Here is a 14,057-nt window from a genome sequence, read left to right on the forward strand (position 1 = left end):
CAGAAAGACCCCAAACTGAGAGACAGGATATGAGTAACTGGCCAGAACTCCTTCACGAGAGACTGGGGTAGACTGAGGAACTCTCGAGTTTGGGAGGGATTGAGGAGCCGTAACACTGAAATGCATTGGTGGTGGTGTGTGTGTGTGGGGGGGGCTGGGGTGGGGTCCTAGATTGAAACCTGAAGCAGAAAAAGGATTTTAGTGGAAAAACTGGTGCAATTTTTTCCCCTGCCTCAGGTTTATTTGTACAAATAGCACAGGAGGACACCAGCCCCGAGCAGACTGGACCCCAGGGGTCTCACCAGTCCTTCTGTCCTCTTGTTGCCAGAGGCCTCCACTCTGGAGCCTTTGTGGGCACCTGGGCGCCTTTGGGAGTCTGAGCCAGAGCCTGAGCCTGAGCTGGGGCCTGAGGAGGTGCTGCAGCTATAGCCTGGGGGTTTGTTTTGAACCTTGGCCTTGGCCTTTGGCCAGCAGAGCCTGAGACCCTTGGCAATGCTTGCACAAGCACATTTCCCAAGCTTGGGTTGAGCAATGCAGGCAAGTCAACTGAGCTTGCAGCTGCTGGCCTTTGGGATCTTGGGCTTGACCTTCTTGGGCTTTACAAGGGCCTTGGTAGCATCACGTGCGCTCATGGCCTTGGCATTGTTGGCCTGCACCTTCTTCAGGCCTTTCTTACTGTGCTTCCTGGCAAAACACGTGTCCCTCAGGAAGCTGAGGTCTAACCCCTTAAGAGGTTCGTATCTTTGTGATTGGAGTTTCTTGATGCCATTTCTGTGTCACGTTCGGGACTGGTTATGCGTGGTATGGTTTTTGGAGTTGGCTGTATCTGCACAAAAGTCCATGGCTTCCCCAAACTGGCGCAATTTGAACATGTCTATAGTTTAGTTAAAAAACCCTATGCCAACGCCGACTTCCTGGTTTTTGTCATTCACCCTAGTTCTGTACATTGTTGACATTGGGGGGACAGGGGTGTACGGGAACTCCTCACTCGTGCAGTATTTCTGGAAGTCTAAAACTATCTCCAGGGAAAAAAAATAAAAGAACACAGTGCAATGAAAATAAAAATGCCAATTGCTTACAAAGTATCTTTGCAATTATGTCAGAAGATGCTGGAGTCTATGAAGTTGATGACAATGTTGCAGTATTCCTAAAAATGCGTGAAAATCCACAGACACACTAGGTAAAACAGCATTTGGAGAAGAAAAATCAACAGGGATGGTGACAGGATGTGGGTTGCAAAAAACAATGACTTAAATGTCAAGGAATTTTGAGAGATCTTTGGGAGAATGAATGAAGCTTTCTAATGTGTTTGCCAAAAAGAAATCCTGCTATAAAATCATTCACTGGGTGAAGGCTGTGGTAGCGCCGCTGATCCTTTTGGTTTTCAGGTGATGCCAGACCCTCCGCCCCAGACCTACTTGTGTTCGTTCTGGGAATGAACACACAGTTGCAACTATAATTCATGTTCTATCAGAGAAGATCGAAGTTTATTTGTATAATTTGTAGCTTCATTTTTCACAATTTTAAGTAAAATTTTAATCATCTTAAGTGGTGTGACTCTGATTTATTCCAGCCTCAATTTTCCTCGAATCACGTGCACTTCCCGTCAGTTAGTCGGAGACGCAGGACCCAAACCCAAGTAATGTGACCCTTCAGCTCCTGCTCTGTGCTCCAGGCTCCTGTCCCACGCAGGGGCCACTGCGCTTTGCACCCTGCGCTACACTCGTGTTCCAAAGAGGGGGCACCCCTTTCTTCCCATTATCTGATCAAAGCCATCCCAAACGAGTTTCATGTCCCTTGTGAGGGAAAAATATCACTCTAGAATGTTTTTTTTTTATTACACTCTAGGAATTTGTTGGGGATGGGCAACTCTATAAACCGATGGAAGGCAAGGAGAGAGTGGGTGTGAATGAGCACATGAGCTTCATCGGCCGTGTTCGTGTGGCATTTGTCACTGAGGTCCACCAACCCTGCAGATGACACTCACTTTTTAAATAAACTCACTGAATCCTGACTCAGAAACGAAACCTATAGCCAATGAAGTCATTCGAAATGCTTCTGGTGTCAAAATAACAGCCTGTGCTATTGGAAATGAGACTCGAAGAGGTTAGGAGACTAAAGAAAGGAGCTCCATGGCAGGAGAAGAGATTTCCCTGCATTTGAAACTCAGTAGAAATGATACGAACGGAAGACTAGTAAGTTACAGCGAGGGGTGAGAGGGTGGGTGCGGAAGGTGTGGAAGACGCGTGGAGAAGGCAGGTGAGAGAACGTTCTCAAATACGCCTTTAAGATCCAGGAGCAAGCACTGCTTGAGAGTGACACACACACACAATGGAACTTAGGGGCTATCAATGGGTCAGTATGATACATTACTGGTCTCTCTCTGGCGCTGAGGTTGGGAGGTTTGCTTTGGAGAGAAGGTCTCAGTCTTGGGAATGAAGCAGGGCATGACTGTCTATTCTGGGCACACGGGCTGGCCCATGGGTTCATCTTTATCCTGAAAAGACCCTCAAAACCACTGAAAAGTAGCCCATCTCTAAGCCGAGCCAATGTCAGGACCCTGGGCAGCAGGGAGTGGCTTCCTGTATCAGCCTATGGTCAAGTCAGAAACTTCTTTGCGATCTGTTTTTTTTTTCCCTCCCCTGACGATTGGCAAGAAGAGTTGGGTCCTTTTCTGTTGGTCCAAGGTGGGCTAAAATCCCGGCGGGGCCACTCTCATTCCAGCCACAGTGTTACTGCCACAGTCAGCAGGAGAAGACAGAGTGGGTGAGGACGAGGTGGATGGAGGGCGACAAGGGAGCCTTTACCCTGCTCCCCCATCCTTGTAGCTCTTTGTCAGTTCCTCACAGACCTTCTGAAGATTTCCCCTTCCCGAGTGTCCTGGCTGTGGCTCCTCAAATTGCACAGTTTAGTGGGCACGACCCTGCAGTGCTTGCTACGTTCCTCCCACTCCCCCCACTCCCTCACTTTCAGGGAGAGTGCTCAGGAGCCAGCCCCCTTGGGGAATTGCATTAGCTAAAAAGAACCGCCTCCCCCAAGGGCACACCTGCTTCTTGAGTGAAAGATCCAGGCCCCTTGCCCCAACTCACGCAAATCTGGAGTTATCCCAGCTTCCCAGCTCCAGGCCCCGCCCCCTCCGGGGTGGGCTGAGGCCTCCGCTGGGGCTACATCCTTCTGCAGCAGGTGGGGGCCCCAGCAGCATTCCCTGATGGACTCAGCACGGGCGGCCTCCATCTCAGAGTCCACTTCAGGAGGCCCCGGCAGGCTCTCTCCTCCCCTTCACTATCCTCTGCTGCCTGCCGAGATGGCCCTCTCGTCAGCCGACCCTCAGTCCCTCTTGGCGTTTCTTCTCTATACTCACTGACTTCCCAGCCTCGCTGACCCCCAGCCTCACTGGCCCTGGGTCCTCAGTCCCTCTGGTCTCCAGTTCCCAGGGAAAGGTCCCCGCCCCTCTTTGCGTGAATATTTACCTCATTCTGCAAACAGGGAACACAAATTCAGCCTGCGGTCTCCATGTGTCCACCCCACCTCCACCTGCAGCTTCCCAGAGGACTGTGGGAGTCCGGTGGGGTCTGGGAGGGAAAATGCCAGTGTAAGCCTTTATCCTGCTAGTGGCTCAAGCCATCCCAGAAATTCCAGCTTATCAGGAGGTGGGATGTCCTAACTTGACTCATTCCTGAGCCAAAGGTCACACTCAGTTGTAGGCTCTCTCCACGGCCTATCCCTGGCCAGGATGCTTTCCTATCCACCTGGGCAGTGGTATCAGGTGAGCACAGCAAGTCCAGAGCCACGAGTCCTCTGTTCTTGCCTGCATGTAACTGTTGCCTAGAGAGGCAGTGGAGCAGAGCTGAAGGGTAACTGTGCTGCCTTCCCGAAGATCGGCTATGGTGGGAGGAGGGGAGAGCAAGCAGGGCCAGAGAGGGTGCGCCAGGGTCTTCCCAGGGTGTGAAAACTCAGGGGGTCAGAAAGACTGCGTGCCCAGGAGAACCCCGCTCAGAAACCAGAAGAGGCTAGGTTGATGCTGAGCAGAGAGGGCAGGCGAGGGCAGCCGTTGAGCGGAGAGGTGGGGAAGAAAGGGCCAGGGGGACAGTGACTAGGCAGGGGAGAAAGATAAGACGTGGCTCAGTCGGATGGTTCAGTAAACCAAAGCCACAATCCCTGGGCACAGAACAGCGTTTCTTTTCTTTTCTTTCTTTCATTCTTTCTTTTATTTCATTTTCCTTTCCTTTTTTTTTTTTTTTTTTTGATCCTCTGAGGAATTCTGCCAGGAGTGGGCAACTCCTCAGAGGTACTCTGAAAACAAAGAGCTTCACAGACCTTCCAAACTCAAAACAAGGTGCTTGTTACAAACAGCCTCAGCCAAGGTGTCAACCTCTCATGGCCCCTGATTGTGAGAGGTATCAAGAGTCTGGCACCGTGGTGGTCAGCCCTGACACTCAGTTCTTGCTGCTGGGAATGGGGGGCTGTCCCACACTCCTAGGGGTCCTGTGTACTTTTCCTGTGAGATATACAAAGCCCAGCCCAGCCCAGCCCCCTGGCAGCTCATGCTTACCCACAGCACAGAGCACTGTGCTGCTGGTATCTCCCCGCCCCACCCCACCAGGGCCGAGGAGTGCAGCACCACTCAGCTGTAGTTGGTTCTTGGTCCTCTCAAGATAAAACTTTTGTTTTTCCGTGCTTCTGACCTTCGGGTCAGCTTCCTAGAGAAAGAAAGAAACGTAGGACGTAGCCTGGGCTTGCGGCCCTCTGAGGCAATTATGACTAAAGACAAGAAACGTGTGCTGGAACTGAGGTCGCACTGGGCTGTGTGACCCGGGGGCACGTGCTGGGCCCCGGCCCACTCTGCCCACATCAGGGCAGGGCAGCCTGGCTTTTACGATGCACCGGGGGTCGTGTTTTGTCTTGGTGGCAACGTGCTTTACACTGCTCAGGTGACACCGACGCTCAGGAGTATTCCCACGGCGGGTCATATATGCACCGAGGGCCATGGCCAAGGCTCATGCGTTTTCTAGTAATCACAAAATCCAGGCTCCCTAAAGGAAAACTACCGACCCAGAAATGAAGTCCAGCACAGTGGGATTTTTTCTAAACGCAATTTTCCCCTTCTCTTATCCATTTTTCTCACAGTTTGTTCAAGTGTTTTTCATGTCCATTGTGTCTGCATAGGAGTTCTATTGCTTGGATTTTTTTTTTAAGGAGAAGCAAATAACCTATGAGGGAAGATGAAAATCAATAATTGTATGCTAGTAGTAATTGCTAAGAATGCTGCAACTTGAAGATAAAATGCATCAATAGCTAAAATAAACTTTAAAAGAGTTATCTCTGCTACATAAAAGGTGGGGCGGGGTGCCATCCTGAAACTGGGCAAAGACCATCGAAGAGCTCTCAGCAACTTGGAGCTTGGCCTGTGTGGCTTTCTGCTCGCACAGGGTGAAGCTGGGGGAGCGACGGAGGCTCAGCAGTTAGTGGTCTCGGACTCGACGCCACGCACAGCAGCACGGTAAAGGGGGACGTCTGGCCTTAGAGAGGAGGAGGGTTCTCCCAGAGGCTGCGAGCTCTCTCCACGGAGGGGACACTTCCTGCTGAGTTGGGCTGGCAGAAGCAGATGCAGCGGGGGCTCCCACGGCACCCCCACACCACCCCATGTGGGTTCTAGGCAACTTTCTGATGAGGCCTCACACACTCATCTCATATTTACAATAAGACCCTCGGGACTGACTAAACACAACCCAATTTCTGAATGAATGAAAATGTACATGAGGGGTGTCCTTCATTGTCCACGTGGCCAGTGGTACTTGAGCTATAGTTAGACGAGTCAGAATGACTTTCCTCTGGTTAGAAAGGAAAACAGCTCTTGTTCTGGCCCTGTGCACAAGAAGTGAGACCTCCTGACTTGAAGACACCAGGTCTACTGATGGGGCATTTCCAGCTGGAGACTGTAATGTTGCCTGCACCTGTGGGTGAGCTGAGTGGCTGGGCCAGTCCTCTTTGTTATGCCCTGACGGCCTTCATTCAAACATCTGCAGGGTGCACTGAGCGCGCCAGGCACCGAACCAGTAATAGGGGTGCACACCAAGAGGGCCCTAAGTCCTGTTGCCACAACAGGGTAGGTAATAGGCTCATGCTCAAGTGGGATTCTTCCTTTCCAAAGGCCGGCCCAGCTGGTTGGCATGGTGGCCTCAGACCAAGTGTAGAACCAGCCACGCTACCCAGTGGGTCCTGAGGTCGGGCCTCTCCATCCTCGAAGTCTGTGCTCACTACTGTAGAGCACTGTAGAGCTACTGAGAGCTGAGAGACTGGGGTGTATCCTCAGCTACACATGAGCAAATCCCTCAATCTGCTGGAGTCATCAGTTCTTCATCTATAAAAAGAGGGTAAAAAATATCCTGGTTCCCCCACTCGGGTAGGGTGTGGAAGAGTGTTCTTAATGACTGCCCGCACTGCACGGCTGTACAGCCCCGCACACACCTGGGCTCATCACTTGAATGGATCCTGTCACTTAATACCTGTCTGGTCTCTCTGCACAAGCACTTTCCGCAACATTCCCACAGAGGTAAATACCAAGGGCAGAAGGTCAGGGAGACTCATTACCAGGGTTCTGAATATCCCCCTTCTTGCCTCTCTCTTAGCCTACATGGGGCCCCTGCTTGCCTCCCCAGATTGTAAGTAAAGGCAGATACCCGTGGTACAGTTTTGCCTGGCAGAGTGCAGACCTGACCTTACGGAGTGAATTAGTGCAGCTTCTTACATTTTTTTCCCTCAGTCACAAATGTGTCTGCCCCTGGCACAAAGATATAAAATTACATGCTTTCAGCTCTTCTGGTTTTTATTTTGTTTTGTTTTACTGCTTATATTGAGGGGCAACTTAGCATTGTCATATTGTGCCATCTATTTTTGTCTCTGTGGGGGTGGGTTAGCGGGGGCCGTAGCTCCGAAGAAAGGTATTTGCATTGTTCAATGATACGACCTGACCACGATCTAATATGAGACTTCACGCACAAGCACGACTTTGAATGCCATGAACAATTTCTTCACAATCAGGCCATCATTTGTGAGTACACATCCACATGAATATTTCTCTTCCAGAAATATCTGAAGGGAGAGATGTTAATGTTGTTTTTAACATGTTCTGAATAGGATTCATCCAAGAAGGCCTATGTTTGTCACTCTGAAAGGACCAATTTGAACGCGTCTACTAAAGTCAGTGGCCTTATTTTATTCTCACACACCATGCATGTATCTTGTTAATATTTAAAATATTCAACAACTGGTACGGTGAGTACCCTCACCAAGCAGAAGATGCCTGGCTAGGATGTGGCGTCAGGTTATGCCGGCTGACTCCCGGGCAGTGAAGTAGATAAAACAGACCCACACACCTTGAGTGGTCTGGGATATTAAAACCCAAGTACTGTAGATGGAGGACCAATTCTACCTTCGAGAACCCTTGACCTTAGACTGCGTGGCACACTCAGAGGAACAAGATCAGTCAGGGAACAAATAGTTCCAGCAAGAGTTCTTTCCTGCCATCCAGCGAAAAAGCAATCGGACAGCTTAGGATCTTTTTGGATGTTAAAGATTTATTTGAGTTTCTTACCCCACTCATAATAATATTCTGCAATAGTAGCAGACAGCCCTGCTTTTCACAATGTCACTGCAAAGGTGGCTGCTCACTCAAGGACACCTCTACTTAACATAAATAAAGTCCCTGAGCAATTTAGCCAAAACCCAAGGTTTCACTTCTATTTCTCGAAGTAATTACTTCTGTGTGGACTCCATTTAATGGATCTGGTTGCCTTTTGTGCTCTTCCAGATCACTGCTCCTCACAATTAACCAGTCAGCCCCTCACCTGCTACTTTGAATGAAAGTCGTCTGCTCTCATCCTGACCTTGAGCCGGGGCTCCCCTTCCTCTCCGGGCACTTCGCTTGGCTCCACAGCGCCATCTGTCGCCCGGACAAAATAATAGACTCCTTGGCGTTCCATATCCAGGACATTTCTGAGTTTTAAGAATCTATTTCCCATCCACTACTTTGTTCTTCTCTTGGCTTCATTTCAGGTTTTGCCTTCAGCTGGTTTCAGTCTGGAAGCAAGAAATTTAGAGGCTGTTTCAAGATTTAAACAATCACCTTGCAGCCTTGGATCTAGCAACAAAATGTTCTTTATCCCTGTGGCTCTCCATCTTTGTTGTGAGGTCAACATCAAGTGAAAAAAGGACGTACACGTGACCCCTAAATGATCTCCTTTTATATGTACTTATGTCATTTCCTCAATTTGGTATCTTCTATTATGGCATGTATTACCTCATATCCTTTGTCCAGCTTCTAGAATGAGTTCCTGTGTTTTATTGATTTTGTGCCCCCATCAGCTCACACAGGGCCTGGCATATCACATGAATCACAAATGCAGGTGTGTGTATGTGTGTGTGTAAGAAGGCAAGAGACTCGAGTCCCTGAGATATGCACTTTGCACAAGTCATTCATTGGTGGCCAGCCACAGGGCCTGGCTGCCGTTTTCAGGAAGGAGGGAGCTGGTGCTCTGAGATAAGACGAGGTAACCAGGGTTTCTGATCCCAGAAGGGGACTGACAACAGAACTCCCAGAATGAAGTCCCTTAGTGGGGACTCCTTACAACTGTGAGAGACGTGGGAGCATCACAAAGACAAGGACTCGGGTGTTTACTGCGGTCCAGAAGCAGCCCCAGCCTCTATTGTTATCCTAAGAGCCACGTGAAGACCATAAAATACCCAATCAGCTTTATACTACAGACAAAAAATAAGCTAACTGGTTGGACTATTTAAAATCCAGTCCACGTGTCCCCGAGGAATTCACGAACCGTTTGTGACGAGAGAAGAGACCTCTGGGTGTGGAGCCACTCCCTCTGCAGGGCCACCTGTACCTGCTTCTTGTCCCCAGCGATCCTTGATCGCTCAGCTTGGTCTCACCTTAATCAGGTCTCCATAAAGCTGCCTTACAGCAAACCATTCTTCACATGATCCAACAATGCTTTCTCTGAAAGTATTTTATGATTCTTGTGCCCAAAAGTCTGTTTTTTTAAAAAAAATTTAGAATGTTTTGATTCCCAGGAGTTCAGATGTTTGAGCAAATTTTTAAATGTGCAATCAACTCCAAGGCCAAAAGCCTATCATAACCTTGGGGTTCTTTCTGTCTTGTTTGTCTCTCTGGTTTTTAATCCCCTGTAGCTCATTTGAATAGCAGGAAGGAGCAGCCGCTGACTGGGCTGAACGGCTGTGTAGACGCTCTTCCGGTTCAATAGTGTCAGGCTGTGGGGCAGAGTGTCGTGTCTACACCTAGTCGTTGTGAGATCGAAATGTGTCACCAGGCATCTACCTTTCAGCAAAGAGAAGACCTCTCTGCTCTTAGTCATTGCTGCATTCTTCTTCTTTTAACCATGAAGATACATTACATACGCCAAGGAACGTGTTTCAACCTAATGCTAACTATTGCATTAAGGGGAATTCCTTATAATTAAAAGGGGAAAGTAGGCTGCAAACTAAGGGAGGGTAGCTCTTGAAAGCTGCCTGAGTCCATTTTTTAACTCCACTCAACTTCATGAATAATTTAAACACAAAGCAAAGGGTTTGGCATATAGAAACGAGCAGATGAATATTTGTCCCATGATTGCACGAGTACTTTTGCACTTTAAAAAACTTTGTACCTACTAATTAATTTGCATTCAGGTGAACATCACTCTTTGTAAGAGTATAGACCCATGTGGCCCATTCGGAAATGTTTTATTCTATACTAATAATTACCATTCCCTCGAGATATCAGAAACCCACATGAATGGCTTACAAGGTCTACAGATTCCTCTTGATTCTCACCTATACCTGGCTGTCTAACGGAAGTCTCTGCAAAGAAGGAAATGCTCTGTGTCTGTTCTGTCCAGGATGGGAGCCACGAACCACGTGTGGCTGCTTAGCACTTGAAATGCAGCTGGTGCAACCAAGCCACCGAATTTTAAATTTTATTTAATTTTAAGTTTTGATTTACATTTAAGTAGCCACACGTGGCTAGGCACGGCTCTGCGAGACGATCATAAGAACATTTGAGACGCGGGAGAGCACGTTTAAAGGCATCCCTACGAGCCTCATCCCCACGAGCCTTTGCCGTGCTCACTCTCCCATGGGTGCCATTTGTTCATTTCTCTTCTGACTCCTGTCACTGTGATCATTTTTGAATTCTGTAGTTTGAAGGATGGTAAACGCTATTCCATCAGCCAGTTCTTTGCTCTCCTGGTTCTTAAACTTGGCTGTGCACCAACATCACCCCCTGGAGAGGAGATTCAGCAAATTTGGAGGAGACTGGGCATCTGTGTTTCTCAAGCTCCACAGATGATTCGGAGCTGCAGCCGGGCTCGGGGACGACGGCTCTACCCCAGAGATCCCAAACTGGCAGCCCTTGGGCCAAATACACCCTCAAAACATATGCTCATTCCACACAGTATTTTAAAATGTTTTGAATCTGTTGCCGACTTCTGCAAATTAGAATTTTTCATCTAAAAACGTGGCGTCGAGGCTGCCCCCTTTGGCTGTGGAGAATAATGTCTGTGGTTCAACACTGCCCACCGTCCTCCTACCAGGCCAGCTCCCAACAGGCACTGAGTTGGAGGCCCCCTCTGTATCCCGTATCTGTGCAGTGCTTGCCCAAACAGGCAGCGGTCCCGTTATATCGGTGCACGATGCCCAGGACGCGGCACCAGCTATTTCCTCCATGGGCCCTTCTGCAATCATCTCGGCAGGCTCAAGAATATTCTGCTGCCACCGGGTAACCCCCCTGAATAACTCTGGTGGGAGATTCAATGAGAGAATGTGGCCCTACTCAGGATCCTGAGACCAATCCTCCATGGACAAGCCATTACATTCAGGGACAAACCGCTAAATCCAGGCAAAAGATTGTCTTTTTACTTTTTATACCGCGATCTCCCTCCCTGAAAGCAGCATAAGGCCAGCCAACAAGACTGCCGGGGAGGGTATCTCTGTTATAAATTCCTATCTCTATTTTAAAGGAAATTTTTATAGCTCTCTCATCTTTTACCCAGATTCCCTTCCAATACATTTATATTCAGCCATGGCTCCCAACGTGAAAAACAGTTGATCGTACTTGGTTTTTGATCGTACTTTCTTTTGTTTGAGAATCCTCTATAATGACAGGTAAGGAATGCAAACATGTAAACCCACATGGTGAGATGCAATGTAGACGGGCCATCAGTTAGTTGACGGAAACCAGACAGAGGGGAGCTAATTGATTTAGAAAGGCAGAAGAAAGAGTAACTTTGGAATACTTGTGGAAGCAATAGATCTTCCCAGAAAAACACACGCATGCTAACCATCTTGCAATCAATTTTAGGGATTTCCCGGGCCCCTGAATCCCATCCACTGATTCCTAGTAGAAGAAGTCATCAACTTGAAATAAGACAGACTACTTGATAAATACTTTACTGGATACAAAGCACCAAAATGTCAGCCACCGTGGGACACAGTTTTGAATCAAATACTATGATTAGGCTTTCTTATCAAAAGGCACACCATTGGACTGGAAGAAATAGGCCAGGAATACACAGCCTCACTCCCAGGATCGTGTTAAAAGAAGTGTCACCTAGATCTTAGTGGAGTTCTCAGGACACAATAGATAAACCAATCGGCGGAATTTGAATGTTTAAACAAATCCTTACGGAGCTGAGACATTTCCTGGAACTGCGCGTGTGCACACGTTGCAGACAGCACTTGATGCCTTAGCCTGTCAGTTCCACTAATTCGGGGCTGGCGCTTCTGCTCCTGCACTGTCCCTGGAGTGGCAGCTGGTGCCATCATTGAGGTAATGAATTTGGAGTCACCTGAAGGCATGCGAAATGCAAAATGAAACCGTCTTCCCTTCTAGTTGGAAATGCCTGCATCTATTTCTACATATGACAGGTATCAAAGATAAAGTGAAGTTAGGTTTCCCCACAAGGTGACTTGCAGTTTTCTGTTTCGGCCGCTTTCTGTCATTGAGGATGTGTGGGCTTTTCACACATCTTGATGTCCCTCCAAGTCATGCAACAAATATTCCTTAAAATCTTCCTGTGCTGGTCTCTTTCCCTTTGCTGCTACATAGGCTCTGCCTACCTTACTCTGGGCCCCTGGCAGGACCGCCTCTCCCAGGCGCCCTTGACACCTGGCTTCCAGCAGCCTGAAAGGGGACCTGATGGCGGGAGGAGAAAGGAATATCCGGAAACTGCTTCCTCTCTCCCTTCCTGTGTCGCTAAGTCTCAGGCAGCCGTGGCATCCCACCACCATCAGAGATTCTGCTGGATGGCTGCTCCTCCCCATCTCACTTTTCTGGGCTCCAGGAATTCTGTTCCTCCTCTTTGCCCCCCTTGCCCTCCTTGGTGTGGTAATGGCTGCCTGCAAGCAGGCTGCCTGCTTGCCTGTGCCTGCCTCGAAATCCGATGTTCATTCCCTTATCTACGGCTCTGAAGGAATTCCCTTATTGAAGTCTTATCTTTGGAACTAGCTGAAGTGAAGTCAGTCAGCTTCCTGATGAGACCACGGCTGACATACCTCACCTGTCTTCTTTTCAAACAGGTAGGGCTTACAAGGCAGAAAGAAGAGAGGAGAAAATGCTTAGAGAAGGGAAAGAACCAGTGCGGTTTTTAAAGACAAGATTTAGCCAGATAATAGACTAAAATCCATCAGAAATGCTCTTCTCTTTGCAAAAGATCCTCTACTGAGATGTCACTAACCTACTTTTCAGCTCTGCTTATAACAAAGACCAATTCTGATGAACATTTCACTAATTTCCATCTTTTACTTATTCATTTCAAATAAAAAATAGAACTTAAATTAATTGAACTTTATTGTATGTGTTCATAACTCTTAATTCTTAAGGTTTTATTAACTCCATTTTAGATAAGAGAATACTGAGGCTCTAAGAGATCAAACAATTTTCCCCAAATCATGTAGCCAGCAGGTGGGACAGCCAGAATCAATAATTTAGTATGTAATTTCATATGGAATATTGCTTTCCTACATTATTGCAAAGTATTTCTCTTTGATTTGACTACAATCTTAAGATGATTTTGACCCTCTGCAAAAAGAACTTACTAGGCCTACATAGTTTTCATTGAAAACAGTTGATCTGCACTTGTTAATTTTTTTTTTTGCTTCTCTTGAGACTTCTCTATACTTATAGTTAATGAATGGAAACTGGGTAAGCCTAAATGATGCCCTCAGTTGACAAAAACTAGAAAGATGAGTGCTAATTAACTAGAAAGACAGAGAAAGGCACAGCTTAAAGGGTTCCCAGGGGAACACTTGGTCAGGATGGAAGATATCTGATGGACAGAACCCTAGGGAACTTTGGAACCAAAGATTGGACGGACACTGGGGGGCAAGAATGAGAAACAGGGCTGAAGCAGAGCTGATGGGAAAAACAAACAAACAAACAAACCAGGTATCTGTGATCCTTGATGATGTTTATATTTTAAAATGAGGCACTGGAAATGAGGCACTTCATTGGGAAGTCTGGGTCTGTTACCAGGGCTTATGATTTTGCCTAATTTATGTAGAATGATCAAGACGGAAGACGGCTATTATTTCCCCCATCCCCAGCCCAACTCACATTCTCTCTCTGAGAACGCACACGGCAAGTGACCTAGCATGCAGCCAAGAAGGCGGAGGTCTCTCCCCTGGAGAAATGCAATGGTCCTGCAGAGCAGACTTGCACAGGAACTTCATAGGAGGTCCATAGCAGCTTTTAGGTGACTCAAAACTGGAAACAACCCAAACGGTCCCACAAGACAAGCATTAAGTAAGTTGCAGTATGTTCAGATAATGGGACACTACTCAGAAGAGAGAGAGAGAGAGAGAACAGAAAAAGAAAGAAAAAAACCTATCAATCACTTAACCTAATGTGAAAAATCAAAAGTTTCGTCAGCTCAGGAGTATAGCTTAAAGGGAGCATGAGTGAATTTTCTAGGGTTATGAGAATGTCCTGCAGCATGAGAGGGGTGTGGGTGACATGGCATATGTGCATCAAGGCTCATTAAAGGAACCACTTA

The 14,057-nt window shown here is 47.6% G+C and overlaps 1 pseudogene; it reads right to left on the reverse strand.

The window, feature by feature from the left end:
- Positions 1-233: 233 nt before the first annotated feature.
- On the reverse strand, positions 234-963 carry LOC114498937 (annotated as a pseudogene).
- Between the last annotated feature and the right edge of the window lie 13,094 nt (positions 964-14,057).

The sequence above is a fragment of the Phyllostomus discolor genome, chromosome 3 (assembly GCF_004126475.2).
Source record: "Phyllostomus discolor isolate MPI-MPIP mPhyDis1 chromosome 3, mPhyDis1.pri.v3, whole genome shotgun sequence".
Lineage (NCBI taxonomy): Eukaryota > Metazoa > Chordata > Mammalia > Chiroptera > Phyllostomidae > Phyllostomus > Phyllostomus discolor.